Consider the following 17,121-nt stretch of genomic DNA (forward strand, 5'->3'; position numbering starts at 1 on the left):
TCAGTATAACTATGACAAAAAAATGAATACTCTTTAATCTGTCACCTAATCCTGCCTAATGGGCAGGTCAGCCCTGGAGGAAAGTATTGGCTGTAAGAAGTAAGAGAAAACAACATCTGGTTGTTTTTAAATGACTTCTTATGACATTGTTCGCCAGAATAAACATTGTAATTAATATTTTTCCAATCTGCTTTACCCACTCCAGTCAGCAGATGGCGATATGAGTATTTCAGGTGACGCTTCTTGCATGACGTATAATCTAGTGGACGGACAGGAGGCTTCTTCAACAGCGACAAAAGGCTTCTGATTTAACCAACGTGGTGGTTTGCTAGTGAACATACAACCGAAACATTGAAGCTCTTTAGACCAATCTTGTGTATATTACTATTAGTGTTTTCAACATAATTCTGTTTACCTATCTACTAGTTAATTTAAACGTAATTTGCTTGTTAAATTAGTAAATGTGTTAAATTGATACTGCACTAGTCTAATCGACCGGAGCATGAGGTCACTAAACTAGACGAAGAAAGAAGCTCTGGTGAAAGGAGACGAATAAGCTTTCAGGATGAAAAAGGAGGAAGAGGAGGCTATCACATTGAAAGAAGAGAATGTAATGAAAGAAGAGGAAGAACCTTTTAGAGCAAAAGAGGAAGAGGAGGCTATCTCAATAAAAGGGGAGGAAGACGTTTTGGAAGTGAAAAAGGAGGAGGAGGCTGAAGATGGGATTACCACCAGTGAGTACTGTCTTAAAAATAGGGACACTATGCAGTTGTAAAACTAATGTGTTGTTTTAAAGGGGCATTCTACTGAAGTTCTACACTTGAATATGTTGTTCACTACTGTAGGAATTGTTTAAGGGACAATCTGCCATTGGTACATATTTTTTGGGGACTTCGATGTATTGAATTCTCATTCTCCATGTGGTCTTCATTAAAGTTCATCTCATCTAATATAACAGGCTTTTAAAATTCAATATTGGTGGATAATTTCTACTTAAAATATCAAAGGGACGTAAAAGCATCCATTCCGTTTAAATGACCCTTTACATTTGCAAAACAAACAATATTTTACAAAATCATGATGAAAGTGGCCTTTTTAGGCCCTTTTTAGACATATTCATGCCACTTGTAAGACTATGATTGCAATAGATGGTCATGGGTTTACAATCGGTTTGATGTTCTCGTTCACACAGGAGAGAGAAATGACTATCGTGGATCCTCTGGGGAGCCTCAACAACATCCTGATGCTGACGAGGCAGAGAAGAGTCTCTCCAGATCAGAACACCAGATGGTACAGCTTGGTCTGGTCTAGCATACAGCTTGCTCTATCTGGGCTGGGTTTCTGTAAAGCACTTCATGACAACTGTGACATCAACATTCATAATGTTATGCGTCTGTTTTCCCCTCTTTATGGTTACCAGGACAACGCTAGCCCTTCCTCTCTCCTGGAGTCCCCGTGTCGTGCCTCTCCCGGTAGCACTTTACTGCTGGGTATGAAGAGGTTGTCTGTGCTGCTGGTGGACTGCAGGAAAACAACGGGGCTGAGTGGAACTGTGAGAGGAGGAGAAGAGAAGAAAGGATCAGATTTGACTCATCAAAGTAAGTGCTGTAGTTTAGTTTGAAGAAATACAATAGATCTGCCCACTGGTATCTGTTACCAGGACAACCAACAGAGTTCTGTTAGTTGACAGGAAGATAGACTGGTGGATATGGATGTTATGAATATCATAACACTGAAAAAGGATTCTGCCAAGGAAAAGAGAGAAGCCAATAGACCATATAAAACCTTGATGAAAGTTAGATTTAGAAAGTTTCAAGATGATCTGATGTAAGGTGCATGTTTTACAAAAACATTTTCTCAAAACATTATGGATGTTACATTGCCTGTCCCAGTCAAACCCGCCTGTCTTTACAAGACTCTAGAACACACAAACTAAACTCAAGACACTTCAATGTGGTCTGTATTGCTTCATTAACATCTGATCTACAGATATATTATTCTACACTACTGGTCAAAAGTTTTGCCTCCAAAACATCCGGTGATTTTGCATCAATTTACAGAAATACTCATCATAAAGTTGATGAAATTACAAGTGTTATGCATGGAACTTTAGATAAACTTCTCCTTAACCTGTTAGGGCTAGGGGGCAGTATTGACACGGCTGGATAAAAAACATACCCGATTTAATCTGGTTACCACTCCTACCCAGTAACTAGAATATGCATATACTTATTACATATGGATAGAAAACACCCTAAAGTTTCTAAAACTGTTTGAATGGTGTCTGTGAGTATAACAGAACTCAAATGGCAGGTCAAAACCTGAGAGATTCCTTTACAGGAAGTGGCCTGTCTGACCATTTCTTGAACTTCTTTTCCATCTCTATCTTTTGCTAAGGATCTCTGCTCTAACGTGACACTTCCCACGTCGTCCATAGGCTCTCAGAGCCCGGGAAAAAACAGAATGTCGTCATTCCAGCCCCAGGCTGAAACACATTATCGCCTTTCTCAAGTGGCCGATCAAGGGACTCTGGGCTTATGCGCATGACCCGACCGCCCCCTTTCCTCTGTTTGCTGAAAAGGAGATTCCCTGTCGGAATATTATCGCTTTTCTACGAGAAAAATGGCGTAAAAATTGATTTTAAACAGCGGTTGACATGCTTCGAAGTACGGTAATGGAATATTTAGAATTTTATTGTCACGAATTGCGCCATGCGCGCGACACTTCTTTACCATTTCGGATAGTGTCTGGAACGCATGAACAAAACGCCGCTATTCGGATATAACGATGGATTATTTTGGACCAAACCAACATTTGTTATTGAAGTAGCAGTCCTGGGTGTGCATTCTGGCGAAGACAACAAAAGGTAATCAAACTTTTATAATAGTAAATATGATTATGGTGAGTGCTAAACTTGCCGGGTGTCTAAATAGCGAGCCCGTGATGCCTGGGCTATGTACTTAGAATATTGCAAAATGTGCTTTCACCAAAAAGCTATTTTAAAATCTGACATATCGAGTGCATAGAGGAGGTCTGTATCTATAATTCTTAAAATAATTGTTATGCTTTTTGTGAACGTTTATCGTGAGTAATTTAGTAAAATGTTAGCGAATTCCCCGGAAGTTTGCGGGGGGTATGCTAGTTCTGAACGTCACATGCTAATGTAAAAAGCTGGTTTTTGATATAAATATGAACTTGATTGAACAAAACATGCATGTATTGTATAACATAATGTCCTAGGGTTGTCATCTGATGAAGATCATCAAAGGTGAGTGCTGCATTTAGCTGTCTTCTGGGTTTTGGTGACATTATATGCTAGCTTGAAAAATGGGTGTCTGATTATTTCTGGCTTGGTACTCTGCTGACATAATCTAATGTTTTGCTTTCGTTGTAAAGCCTTTTTGAAATCGGACAGTGTGGTTAGATTAACGAGAGTCTTGTCTTTAAATAGCTGTAAAATAGTCATATGTTTGAGAAATTGAAGTAATAGGATTTTTTATGTTTTGAAAATCGCGCCACAGGCTGCAAGTGGCTGTTACGTAGGTGGGACGAATTCGTCCCGCCTAGCCCAGAGAGGTTAATGCAACCACTGTGTCAGATTTAAAAAAAGCTTTACCGAAAAAGCACACCATGCAATAATCTGAGTACGGCGCTCAGACACAAAAACAAGCCATACAATATCCGCCGTGTTGGAGTCAACAGAAGTCAGAAATAGCATTGTAAATATTCACTTACCTTTGATCTTCATCAGAATGCACTCCCAGGAATCCCAGTTCCACAATAAATGTTTCTTTTGTTCGATAAAGTTCATCCTTTATGTCCAAATACCTCCTTTTTGTTCGCGCCTTCAGTTCACAAATCCAAATTCACGACGCGCAGGCCAGACGAAAACTCAAATTCCATTACAGTTCGTAGAAACATGTCAAACGATGTATAGAATCAATCGTTAGGATGTTTTTATCATAAATCTGCAATAAGGTTTCAACCGGAGAATTCCTTTGTCTTCAGAAATGCAATGGAACTCAGCTACCTCTCACGGGCGCGCGCATGGCTGAACTCATGCCTTATTTTGGGACACCTGACTCTTCGAGCTCTTATTCTCTCCCCATTCACAGTAGAAGCATGAAACAAGGTTCTAAAGACTGTTGACATTTAGTGGAAGCCTTAGGAAGTGCAATAGGACACCACAGACACTGTATATTGGATAGGAAAAGACTTGAAAAACTACAAACCTCAGATTTCCCACTTCCTGGTTGGATTTTTTCTCAGGTTTTTGCCTGCCATATGAGTTCTATTATACTCACAGACAGCATTCAAACAGTTTTAGAAAACACTCTGAAGTGTCTATCTAAATCTACTAATAATATGCATATCTTAGCTTCTTGGCCTGAGTAGCAGGCAGTTTACTCTGGGCACGTCAGTCATCCAAGCTACTCAATACTGCCACCCAGCCATAAGAAATTAACACTTGTGGTTACTACGTTTTTCCATATGTGTTTTTAATAGTTTTGATGTCTTCACTATTATTCTACAATGTAGAAAATAGTAAAAATAAAGAAAAACCCTTGAATGAGTAGGTGTCCAAACATTTGGCTGGCACTGTACATTAACCTCTCTGGGCTAGGTGGGAAGTGACCGTCCCACTCTATTCAACAGCCAGTGGAACAGCGTGGCGCGAAATACAAAAACCTAAAAAATGCAATAATTTAAATTTTTCAAACATACGACTAATTTTACACCATTTTAAAGATAAGACTCTCGTTAATCTAACCACGTTGTCCGATTTCAAAAAGGCTTTACAGCGAAAGCAAAACATTAGATTATGTTAGGAGAGTACATAGCCAAAAATAATCACACAGCCATTTTCCAAGCAAGCATATATGTCACAAAAACCCAAAGCACAGCTAAATGAAGCACTAACCTTTGATCTTCATCAGATGACACTCCTAGGACATTATGTTATACAATACATGCATGTTTTGTTCAATCAAGTTCATATTTATATCAAAAAACAGCTTTTTACATTGGGGTGTGATGTTCAGAAAATGTATTCCCACCGAAAACTTCCGGTGAATTTACTAAATTACTCATCATAAACGTTGACAAAATACATAATTATTTAAAGAATTATAGATACAGAACTCCTTTATGCAATCGCTATGTCAGATTTTTCGGCGAAAGCACATTTTGCAATATTCTGAGTACATGGCTCAGCCATCACGGCTAGCTATTTTGACACCCGCCAAGTTCGGTGCACACTAAATGCTATTACCTTTGCTGATCTTCGTCAGAATGCACTCCCAGGACTGCTACTTCCACAAGAAATGTTGTTTTTGTTCCAAATAATCCATAGTTATGTCCAAATACCTCCGTTTTGTTCGTGCGTTCAGGTCACTATCCAAAGGGTAATGCGCGAGCGCATTGCGAGACAAAAAAAATCGAAATGTTCCATTACCGTACTTAGAAACATGTCAAACGCTGTTTAAAATCTATTTTTATGGTATTTTTCTCGTAAAATAGCGATAATATTCCAACCGGACAATAGTGTATTTATTCAAAGAGGAAAAGAAAAAACAGCGTGGTCGCGTGAACGGTTATAGCCAATCTCTTTGTCACCAGGCAGACCACTGAGAAACTGAGCTACTATACTCTGCCCAGAGACAGGAGACGCCTCAATCCGCTTTCTGAAGGCTTTAGAGAGCCAATGGAAGCCTTAGAAAGTGCTACGTAACCCCACAGATACTGTAGTTTCGATAGAGAATCAAAAGAACTACAAATTCTTAGACAGGCCACTTCCTGCTTGGAATTTTCTCAGGGTTTTGCCTGCCATATGAGTTCTGTGTACTCACAGACACCATTCAAACAGTTTTAGAAACTTCAGAGTGTTTTCTATCCACCTCTACACAGACTCGTTTCTGGGCAAGAGTAGTAACCAGTTTAAATCGGGTACGTTTTCTTATCCGGACGTGAAAATACTGCCCCCTAGCCCAGACAGGTTAAATTCCCTGGCAACAGCTCCAGTGGACATTCCTGCAGTCAGCATGCCAATTGCACGCTCCCTCTGAGACATTTGTGGCATTGTTGTGTGACAAAACGGCACATTTTAGAGTGGCCTTTTATTATCCCCAGCACAAGGTGCACCTGTGTAATAGTCAAGCTGTTCAATCAGCTTCTTGATATGCCACACCTGTCAGGTGGATGGATTATCTTGGCAAAGAATAAATGTTCACTAACTGGGATGTACAAAATTCTGAAATCTGTTTTTTTTTTCAGCTCATGAAACATCCAACACTTTACATGTTGCAATTATATTTTTGTTTATTGTAGTTACTATCAGTTTTAGGAACATCTACCCAAAATATTTCACCTTATTTTTTTACTTTACCCAAAATATGAAATCAGCAATAGTCAAAATGTTGAAAACCTATGAACGTCTAAATAAGAAATTGGTCCATTTAACCTCTCTGGGGTATGTGGGATGCTAGCGTCCCACTCGCCAACAGCCAGTGAAATAGCAGAGCGCCAAACTCAAAACAACAAAAATCTCATAATTCAAATTGCTCACACATACAAGTATTATACACCATTTTAAAGAAACTTCTCGTTAATCAAACCACAGTGTCCGATTTCAAAAAGGCTTTACGGCGAAAGCATACCATTAGATTATGTTAGGACAGCACCTAGACAAGAGAAACCACACAGCCATTTTCCAAGCAAGGAGAGGCGTCACAAAAACCAGAAATGCAGCTAAAATGAATCACTAACCTTTGACGATCTTCTTCATATGACACTCCCAGGACTCAATGTTACACAATACATGTATGTTTTGCTCGATAAAGTTCATATTTATATCCCCAAAAAAAACATTTTACATTGGTGTGTAATGTTCTGAAATATTTTACCTCCAAAACATCCTGTGAATGAGCACTGGCTAACCTCTGGCTAACGTTGGAGTTCAGCTAGCCACGGTTAGCGGTCCTCAGCTATCCATTAGCTCGAAAAGCTATCGCCAGTTTTTGTACAGCGCGACTCAGACCAGAGCATACCGGACCTTTTCTCTCTCCATATCCCCGGATTTCTATCGCAGGCTCTGGACATTTACACCTGGATCTTGCAGTTAGCTAGCTGCTACCTGAGTGACTATTGGCAACGTTGGTCCCGGAATTAACATAAATTATTCTGGAGCTAGCCAGCTGAAGAGTTCCATCAGCCTCTCCTGGGCTACAATCACCTATCCGTACCCGTTTTACTGCCGATGCAGAGCCCCATCGGGCCTTCACGACTGGACCACCGACGTTATCTGCCCAAGGGAGTTATCTAACTGGCCCCTCCATCGAGATGTAACCTGAATGCTCATCTGCGACCCGCTAATCGTTAGCTGTCTTATCGGCTGCTATCTGAATAGGTCTATCGGACAATTTTCTTGGGCCACTATAACTAACTATTTTGCCCCCCTACCACACGGAACCCCACTAATCTACAGACGGAAATGCACGAGGTGGCTAAAAACAGACCTCCCTCCATCTTCTACCAGCTTGCTACCTATGGCTCGGCTAGCTATCTAATTCTCACTGGACCCTTTGATCACTCGGCTAAGCATGCCTCTACTTAATGTCAATATGCCTTGTCCATTGCTGTTCTGGTTAGTGTTTATTGGCTTATTTCACTGTAGAGCCTCTAGCCCTGCTCATTATACCTTATCCAACCTCTCAGTTCCTCCACCCACACATGCTATGACATCTTCTGGTTTCAATGTTTCTAGAGACAATATCTCTCTCATCATCACTAAATGCCTAGGTTTACCTCCACTGTATTCACATCCTACAATACCTTTCTGTACATTATACCTTGAAGTTATTTTATCGCCCCCAGAAACCTGCTCCTTTTTCTCTCTATTCCGAACGTCTCAGACGACCAATTCTTATAGCTTTTAGCCGTATCCTTATCCTCATCCTTCTCTGTTCCTCTGGTGATGTAGAGGTGAATCCAGGCCCTGCAGTGCCTAGCTCCACTCCTACTCCCCAGGCGCTCTCTTTTGATGACTTCTGTAACCGTAATAGCCTTGCATGTTAACATTAGAAGCCTCCTCCCTAAGTTTGTTTTATTCACTGCTTTAGCACACTCTGCCAACCCGCATGTCCTAGCCGTGTCTGAATCCTGGCTTAGGAAGTCCACCAAAAACTCTGAAATCTTCATCCCTAACTACAACGTTTTCAGACAAGATAGAACGGCCAAAGGGGGCGGTGTTGCAATCTACTGCAGAGATAGCCTGCAGAGTTCTGTCCTACTATCCAGGTCTGTACCCTAACAATTTGAACTTCTACTTTTAAAAATCCATCTCTCTAAAAACAAGTCTCTCACCGTTGCCGCCTGCTATAGACCACCCTTGGCCCCCAGCTGTGCTCTGGACACCATATGTGAACTGATTGCCCCCCATCTATCTTCAGAGCTCGTGCTACTAGGTGACCTAAACTGGGACATGCTTAACACCCCAGCCATCCTACAATCCAAGCTTGATGCCCTCAATCTCACACAAATTATTAATGAACCCACCAGGTACCACCCCAAAGTTGTAAACACTGACACCCTCATAGATATCATCCTAACCAACTTGCCCTCTAAATACACCTCTGCTGTTTTCAACCAAGATCTCAGCGATCACTGCCTCATTGCCTGCACCCGTAATGGGTCAGCGGTCAAACGACCTCCACTCATCACTGTCAAACGCTCCCTGAAACATTTCAGCGAGCAAGCCTTTCTAATCGACCTGGCCCTGGTATCCTGGAAGGATATTGACCTCATCCCGTCAGTAGAGGATGCCTGGTTATTTTTTTTAAATGCCTTCCTCACCATCTTAAATAAGCATGCCCCATTCAATAAATTTAGAACCAGGAACAGATATAGCCCTTGGTTCTCCCCAGACCTGACTGCCCTTAACCAACACAAAAACATCCTGTGGCGTTCTGCATTAGCATCGAACAGCCCCCGTGATATGCAACTTTTCAAGGAAGTTAGAAACCAATATACACAGGCAGTTAGAAGAGCCAAGGCCAGCTTTTTCAAGCAGAAATTTGCTTCCTGCAACACAAACTCAAAAAAAGTTCTGGGACATTGTAAAGTCCATGGAGAATAAGAACACCTCCTCCTAACTGCCCACTGCACTGAGGATAGGAAACTGTCACCACTGATAAACCCACTATAATTGAGAATTTCAATAAGCATTTATCTACGGTCTACGGCTGGCCATGCTTTCCACCTGGCTACCCCTACTGCAGTCAACAGCACTGCACCCCCCACAGCTACTCGCCCAAGCCTTCCCAATTTCTCATTCTCCCAAATCCATTCAGCTGATGTTCTGAAAGAGCTGCAAAATCTGGACCCCTACAAATCAGCCGGGCTAGACAATCTGGACCCTTTCTTTCTAAAATTATCTGCTGAAATTATTGCAACCCCTATTACTAGCCTGTTCAACCTCTCTTTCGTGTCGTTTGAGATTCCCATAGATTGGAAAACAGCTGCTGTCATCCCCCTCTCCAAAGGAGGGGACACTCTTGACCCAAATTGCTACAGACCTGTATCTGTCCTACCCTGCCTTTCTAAGGTCTTCGAAAGCCAAGTCAACAAACAGATTACCGACCATTTCGAATCCCACCGCTATTCAATCTGGTTTCAGAGCTGGTCATGGGTGCACCTCAGTCACGCTCAAGGTCCTAAACGATAACGTAACCGCCATCGATAAGAAACAATACTGTGCTGCCGTATTCATTGACCTGGCCAAAGCTTTCGACTCTGTCAATCACCACATCCTCATCGGCAGACTCAATAGCCTTGGTTTCTCAAATGATTGCATCGCCTGGTTCACCAACTACTTCTCTGATAGAGTTCAGTGTGTCAAATCGGAGGGCATGTTGTCCGGACCTCTGGCAGTCTCTATGGGGGTGCCACAGGGTTCAATTCTTGGGCCAACTCTTTTCTCTGTATACATCAATGATTTACATTTTTACATTTTAAGTCATTTAGCAGATGCTCTTATCCAGAGCGACTTACAAATTGGTGGATTCACCTTATGATATCCAGTGGAACAACCACTTTACAATAGTGCATCTAAATCTTTTAAGGGGGGGGGGGTTAGAAAGATTACTTTATCCTATCCTAGGTATTCCGTAAAGAGGTGGGGTTTCAGGTGTCTCCGGAAGGTGGTGATTGACTCCGCTGTCCTGGCGTCGTGAGGGAGCTTGTTCCACCATTGGGGTGCCAGAGCAGCGAACAGTTTTGACTGGGCTGAGCGGGAACTGTGCTTCCTCAGAGGTAGGGAGGCGAGCAGGCCAGAGGTGGATGAACGCAGTGCCCTTGTTTGGGTGTAGGGCCTGATCAGAGCCTGAAGGTACGGAGGTGCCGTTCCCCTCACAGCTCCGTAGGCAAGAACCATGGTCTTGTAGCGGATGCGAGCTTCAACAGGAAGCCAGTGGAGAGAGCGGAGGAGCGGGGTGACATGAGAGAACTTGGGAAGGTTGAACACCAGACGGGCTGCGGCGTTCTGGATGAGTTGTAGGGGTTTAATGGCACAGGCAGGGAGCCCAGCCAACAGCGAGTTGCAGTAATCCAGACGGGAGATGACAAGTGCAATGATGTCGCTCTTGCTGCTGGTGAGTCTCTGATCCACCTCTACACAGACGACACCATTCTGTATACTTCTGGCCCTTCGTTGGACACTGTGTTAACAACCCTCCAGATGAGCTTCAATGTCATACAACTCTACTTCCGTGGCCTCCAACTGCTCCTAAATACAAGTAAAACTAAATGCATGCTCTTCAACCGATCGCTGTCTGCACCTGCCCGCCTGTCCAGCATCACTACTCTGGACGGTTCTGACTTAGAATATGTGGACAACTACAAATACCTAGGTGTCTGGTTAGACTGTAAGCTCTCCTGCCAGACTCACATCAAACATCTCCAATCCAAAGTTAAATCTAGAATTGGCTTCCTATTTCGCAACAAAGCATCCTTAACTCATGCTGCCAAACATACCCTCGTAAAATTGACCATCCTACCGATCCTCGACTTCGGCGATGTCATTTACAAAATAGCCTCCGATACCCTACTCAACAAACTTGATGCAGCCTATCACAGTGCCATCCATTTTGTCACCAAAGCCCCATATACTACCCACCACTGCGACCTGTACGCTCTCGTTGGCTGGCCTTCGCTTCATAATCGTCGCCAAACCCACTGGCTCCAGGTCATCTACAAGACCCTGCTAGGTAAAGTCCCCCTTATCTCCGTTCACTGGTCACCATAGCAGCACCTACCTGTAGCACGCGCTCCAGCTGGTATATCTCTCTGGTCACCCCCAAAGCCAATTCCTCCTTTGGCTGTCTCTCCTTCCAGTTCTCTGCTGTCAATGACTGGAACGAACTACAAAAGTCTCTGAAACTGGAAACACAAACATCTCCCTCACTAGCTTTAAGTACCAGCTGTCAGAGCAGCTCACAGATCACTGCACCTGTACATAGCCCATCTATAAATAGCCCAAACAACTACCTCTTCCCCTACTGTATTTATTTATTTTATTAATTTTGCTCCTTTGCACCCCATTATTTCTATTTCTACTTTGCACTTTCTTCTACTACAAATCTACCATTCCAGTGTTTTACTTGCTATATTGTATTTACTTTGCCACCATGGCCTTTTTTGCCTTTACCTCCCTTATCTCACCTCATTTGCTCACATTGTGTATATAGACTTATTTTTCTACTGTATTATTGACTATATGTTTGTTTTACTCCATGTGTAACTCTGTTGTATGTTGTCGAACTGCTTTGCTTCATCTTAGCCAGGTCGCAATTATAAATGAGAACTTGTTCTCAACTTGCGTACCTGGTTAAATAAAGGTGAAATAAAAATAAATAAATAAACATCAATATACAGAAATACTCAAACGTTGATAAAATATAAAACTGTTATGCATAGAATTAAAGATACACTTCTCCTTAACCTGTTAGGGCTAGGGGGCAGTATTTGCACGGCTGGATAAAAAAAATGTACCCGATTTAATCTGGTTACTAATCCTACCCAGTAACTAGAATATGCATATACTTATTATATATGGATAGAAAACACTCTAAAGTTTCTAAAACTGTTTGAATGGTGTCTGTGAGTATAACAGAACTCATTTGGCAGGCAAAACCCTGAGACATTTTCTGACAGGAAGTGGATACCTGATGTGTTGTATTACCTTTAAACCTATGCCATTGAAAAACACAGGGGCTGAGGAATATTTTGGCACTTCCTATTGCTTCCACTAGATGTCACCAGCCTTTACAAAGTGTTTTGAGTCTTCTGGAGGGAGATCTGACCGAACAAGAGCCATGGAACGATGATGGCCCATTAGACACCTGGCGCGCGAGTTCATGTTGGGTACCCTCGTTCCAATACGTTATAAAAGAGTATGCATTCGTCCACCTTGAATATTATTCATGTTCTGGTTTAAAAAGGCCCTAATGATTTATGCTATACAACGTTTGACATGTTTGAACGAACGTAAATATATTTTTTCCCCTCGTTCATGAAGTGAAGTCCGGCGGGCTTAGATCATGTGCTAACAAGACGGAGATTTTTGGACATAAATGATGAGCTTTTTTGAACAAAACTACATTCGTTATGGACCTGTGATACCTGGAAGTGACATCTGATGAAGAGAATCAAAGGTAATGGATTATTTACATAGTATTTTCGATTTTAGATCTCCCCAACATGACGACTAGTCTGTATCGCAACGCGTATTTTTCTGGGCGCAGTGCTCAGATTATTGCAAAGTGTGATTTCCCAGTAAGGTTATTTTTAAATCTGGCAAGTTGATTGCGTTCAAGAGATGTAAATCTATAATTCTTTAAATGACAATATAATATTTTACCAATGTTTTCTAATTTTAATTATTTAATTTGTGATGCTGACTTGACTGCCGGTTATTGGAGGGAAACGATTTCCTCAACATCAATGCCATAGTAAAACGCTGTTTTTGGATATAAATATGAACTTGATAGAACTAAAAATGCATGCATTGTCTAACATAATGTCCTAGGAGTGTCATCTGATGGAGATTGTAAAAGGTTAGTGCATCATTTTAGCTGGTTTTATGGTTTTGGTGACCCTGTCTTTGAATTGACAAAACATTACACACAACTCTTGTAAATGTACTGTCCTAACATACTCTAAATTTATGCTTTCGCCGTAAAACCTTTTTGAAATCGTAAAACGTGGTTAGATTAAGGAGATGTTTATCTTTCAAAGGGTGTAAAATACTTGTATGTTTGAAAAATTTGAATTTTGACATTTATTTGGATTCAAATTTGCCGCTCTTGAAATGCACCTGCTGTTGATGGAGTGCACCACGGGGGGGACGCCTGCGTCCCACCTAGCCCATAGAGGTTAATGTAACCGCTGTGTCAGATTTCAAAAAAGCTTTACGGCGAAAGCACACTTTGCAATAATCTGAGTACAGCGCTCAGTCACCAAAACAAGCCATACAGATACCCGCCATGTTGTGGAGTCAACAAAAGTCAGAAATAGCATTATAAATATTCACTTACCTTTGATCTTCGTCGGAACGTCCATATTTATGTCCAAATACCTACTTTTTGTTCGCGTGTTCAGTTCACTATTCCAAATTCAGAAGGCGCATGCACTAAGTACAGACAAAAAGTCAAAAAAGTTGCATTACAGTTTGTAGAAACATGTCAAACGATGTATAGAATCAATCTTTAGGATGTTTTATCATAAATCTTCAATAATATTCCAATCGGACAATTCCTTTGTCTTCAGAAATGAAAAGGAACTCAGCTCGCTCTCACCGCCGCGCACGTGACTGAGCTCATGGCATTTTTCCAGACACCTGGTTCAAACAGCTCTTATTCTCTCCCCATTCACTATTTTGGATAGGCAATCACTTGAAAAACTACAAACCTCAGATTTCCCACTTCCTGGTTGGATTTTTCTCAGGTTTTCGCCTGCCATATGAGTTCTGTTATACTCATAGACATCATTCAAACCGTTTTAGAAACTTCAATGTTTTCTATCCAAATCTACTAATAATATGCATATCCTAGCTTCTGGGCCTGAGTAGCAGGCAGTTTACTCTGGGCACGCTTTTCATCCGGACGTGAAAATACTGCCCCCTACCCCAAAGAAGTTAAACAGCGTGTGTCGAACCCTTTCAACAACGGGGAGATTTTTTTGATGTGCTTTGTGTCTTTGACGTAAAAACAAGTTTTGGACTTCCACACAAAATTACTACTTTACTTATTTTATGTTTAAGGAAGTGTGTAGGTCGCGTTCTGTATTATACAGCTATGAAAGTTATATATTTAGAACCACCTGCACGATTGGAATCTAGCGAAGTCTGTGTCTTCAATGTCCTAGAACTGTTTAGTTTTTGTGTTCTGACTTCTAAAACAGACTTAATAAAATAAGTAATGTAAACATTATTAGTAGTTACCAGGAAGCTCTACATTTGTTTTAAAATCACATTAAGATTGTTAAAACTGGCCTGAGGTTATTGAGGGATCTGATTATTATTTACCCTCGTAGCAAGGCCGTTTTATCATGTGGAGGTTTCATTCAGGTCTCTATTTCTTTTTAAAACACACTGTCTTTGGCAGGAGAAAGACCTGACTCAGAGGAGCCAGGGACGTCCAAACCAGCAAGACGACTCCACTGCTCCCACTGTGGAAAGTGTTTCAATCATTTAGGGGGGCTGAAACAACATGAGAGAATACACACAGGGGAGAAGCCTTACCACTGCTCCCAGTGTGGAAAGAGTTTCAGCCAGTCAGGGGAGCTGAAACAACATGAAAGAATACACACAGGAGAGAAACCTTACCACTGCTCCCAGTGTGGAAATAGTTTTAACCGGTTAGGTGCCCTGAAAAGACACGGAAGAATACACACAGGGGAGAAGCCTTACCACTGCTCCCAGTGTGGAAAGAGTTTCGGCTGGTCAGGGGAGCTGAAACAACATGAAAGAATACACACAGGAGAGAAACCTTACCACTGCTCCCAGTGTGGAAAGAGTTTTAACCGGTTAGGTGCCCTGAAAAGACACGGAAGAATACACACAGGGGAGAAGCCTTACCACTGCTCCCAGTGTGGAAAGAGTTTCAGCCGGTCAGGGGAGCTGAAACGACATGAGAGGATACACACAGGGGAGAAGCCTTACCACTGCTCCCAGTGTGGGAAGAGTTTTAGCCATTTAGGGACCCTGAAAACACATAAGATGATACACACAGGGGAGAAGCCTTACCACTGCTCCCAGTGTGGAAAGAGTTGTAACCATTTAGGGAACCTGAAAAAACATGAGGATACACACAGGGGAGAAGCCTTACCACTGCTCCCAGTGTGGAAAGAGTTTCAACCAGTCAGGGGAGCTGAAACGACATGAGAGAATACACACGGGGAGAAGACTTACCACTGCTCCCAGTGTGGAAAGAGTTTCATCTGGTCATGGTTGCTGAAACGAAATGAGAGAATACACACAGGGGTGAAGCCTTACCAATGCTCCCAGTGTGGAAAGGGTTGTAACCAGTTAAGGGACCTGAAACAACATGAAAGAATACACACAGGGGAGAAGACTTACCATTGCTCCTAGTGTGCAAAGCGTTTGCCCATTTAGAAAGCCTGGAAGAACGCATGAGACTGCACACAGAGTAGAAGGCTTATAAAAATGCTCAGACTTTGGGAAAATATTACTCATCACAGTCACTTAAATGTCACGAGAGATTTCTCACAGGAAATAAGACATTCTTCTCCGAGCATGTATATTGATATTTGATTCATCAGAGAACATACACAGTGCTCCCGTTATATTGTTCACTCAGAATGTTTACCTGTTTATACCATATGAAATTGAATTGTACAAAGTATACTGAAACATATATTTGTGTTTTTATTAGAAAACATGAAGTGAATATGGAGTATGTCAGTTTGAATATAGTGTAGATCAGATTCCATGTGTTTAAATGGTCCTTTTTTAAACTCTGACTGTGTGTGTGTTTATCTGGGTGTCATTCCTCCAGCATGACAGATAATCAAGTGATATTTGGATGTGATGCATTTGCTCCATTGTTTGCATTTGCATTGTTGGCCCACTGATGATTTACTGAAATTAAAATGTTCACAGACTGTAATGGAAAATGGTAATTGTAAACTAAGCAAAAAAGAAACGTCCTCTCACTGTCAACTGCGTTTATTTTCAGTAAACTTAACATGCGTAAATATTTGTATGAACATAAGATTCAACAAATGAGACATAAACTGAACAAGTTCTACAGACTTGTTACTAACAGAAATTGAATAATGTGTCCCTGAACAAAGGGGGGTCAAAATCAAAAGTAGCATTCAGTATCTGGTGTGGCCACCAGCTGCATTAAGTACTGCAGTGCATCTCCTCATGGACTACACCTGATTTGCCAGTTCTTGCTGTGAGATGTTACCCCACTCTTCCACCAAGGCACCTGCAAGTTTCCGAACATTTCTCGGGGGAATGTCCCTTAAAATGTTCAGACTCCGTAATGGAGAATATTAATTGTATGTGTCCACATAAATGAGTATGTGACTAACCTTGTGAAACTGTCCTATTATAATCTCCTGTTCTTGGGAGTAACTTCCTGTGTTGCAAACCAATTTGAACAAGTTGAGGAGACTAAATTACTTGGCATTACCTTAGATTGTAAACTGTCATGGTCAAAACATATAGATTCAATGGTTGTAAAGATGGGGAGAGGTCTAGCCGCAATAAAGAGATGCTCTGCTTTTTTGACACCACACTCCAAAAAGCAAGTTCTGCAGGCTCTAGTTTGTCTAATCTTGATTATTGTCCAGTCGTGTGGTCCAGTGCTGCAAGGAAAGACCTAGTTAAGCTGCAGCTGGCCCAGAACAGAGCGGCACGTTTTGCCTAAGAGTTGAGGAGAGACACTTATTTTTATAAGAAACATGAATGTGTTGAAAATCCCAAATTGTTTGCATAGTCTGTAAGGGAATTCTGCCCTATATGCACACAAGAGAACACAGGAAAACTTCTTTGATCAGAGGTTAATTTGTTTAATAAGGATTGCAACCCGGAGTATA

General features: G+C 41.6%; 1 pseudogene across 1 annotated transcript; it reads left to right on the forward strand.

The window, feature by feature from the left end:
* Positions 1-273: 273 nt before the first annotated feature.
* LOC145859387 (uncharacterized) lies at positions 274-16,848 on the forward strand (annotated as a pseudogene). Its single transcript, XR_014379572.1, has 4 exons — positions 274-734; positions 1,193-1,290; positions 1,421-1,598; positions 14,658-16,848. The product of XR_014379572.1 is annotated as an uncharacterized LOC145859387 (transcript).
* The last annotated feature ends 273 nt before the right edge of the window (positions 16,849-17,121 follow it).

The sequence above is a fragment of the Salmo salar genome, chromosome 12 (genome assembly GCF_965601325.2).
Source record: "Salmo salar chromosome 12, fSalSal1, whole genome shotgun sequence".
Taxonomy (NCBI): Eukaryota; Metazoa; Chordata; class Actinopteri; order Salmoniformes; family Salmonidae; genus Salmo; species Salmo salar.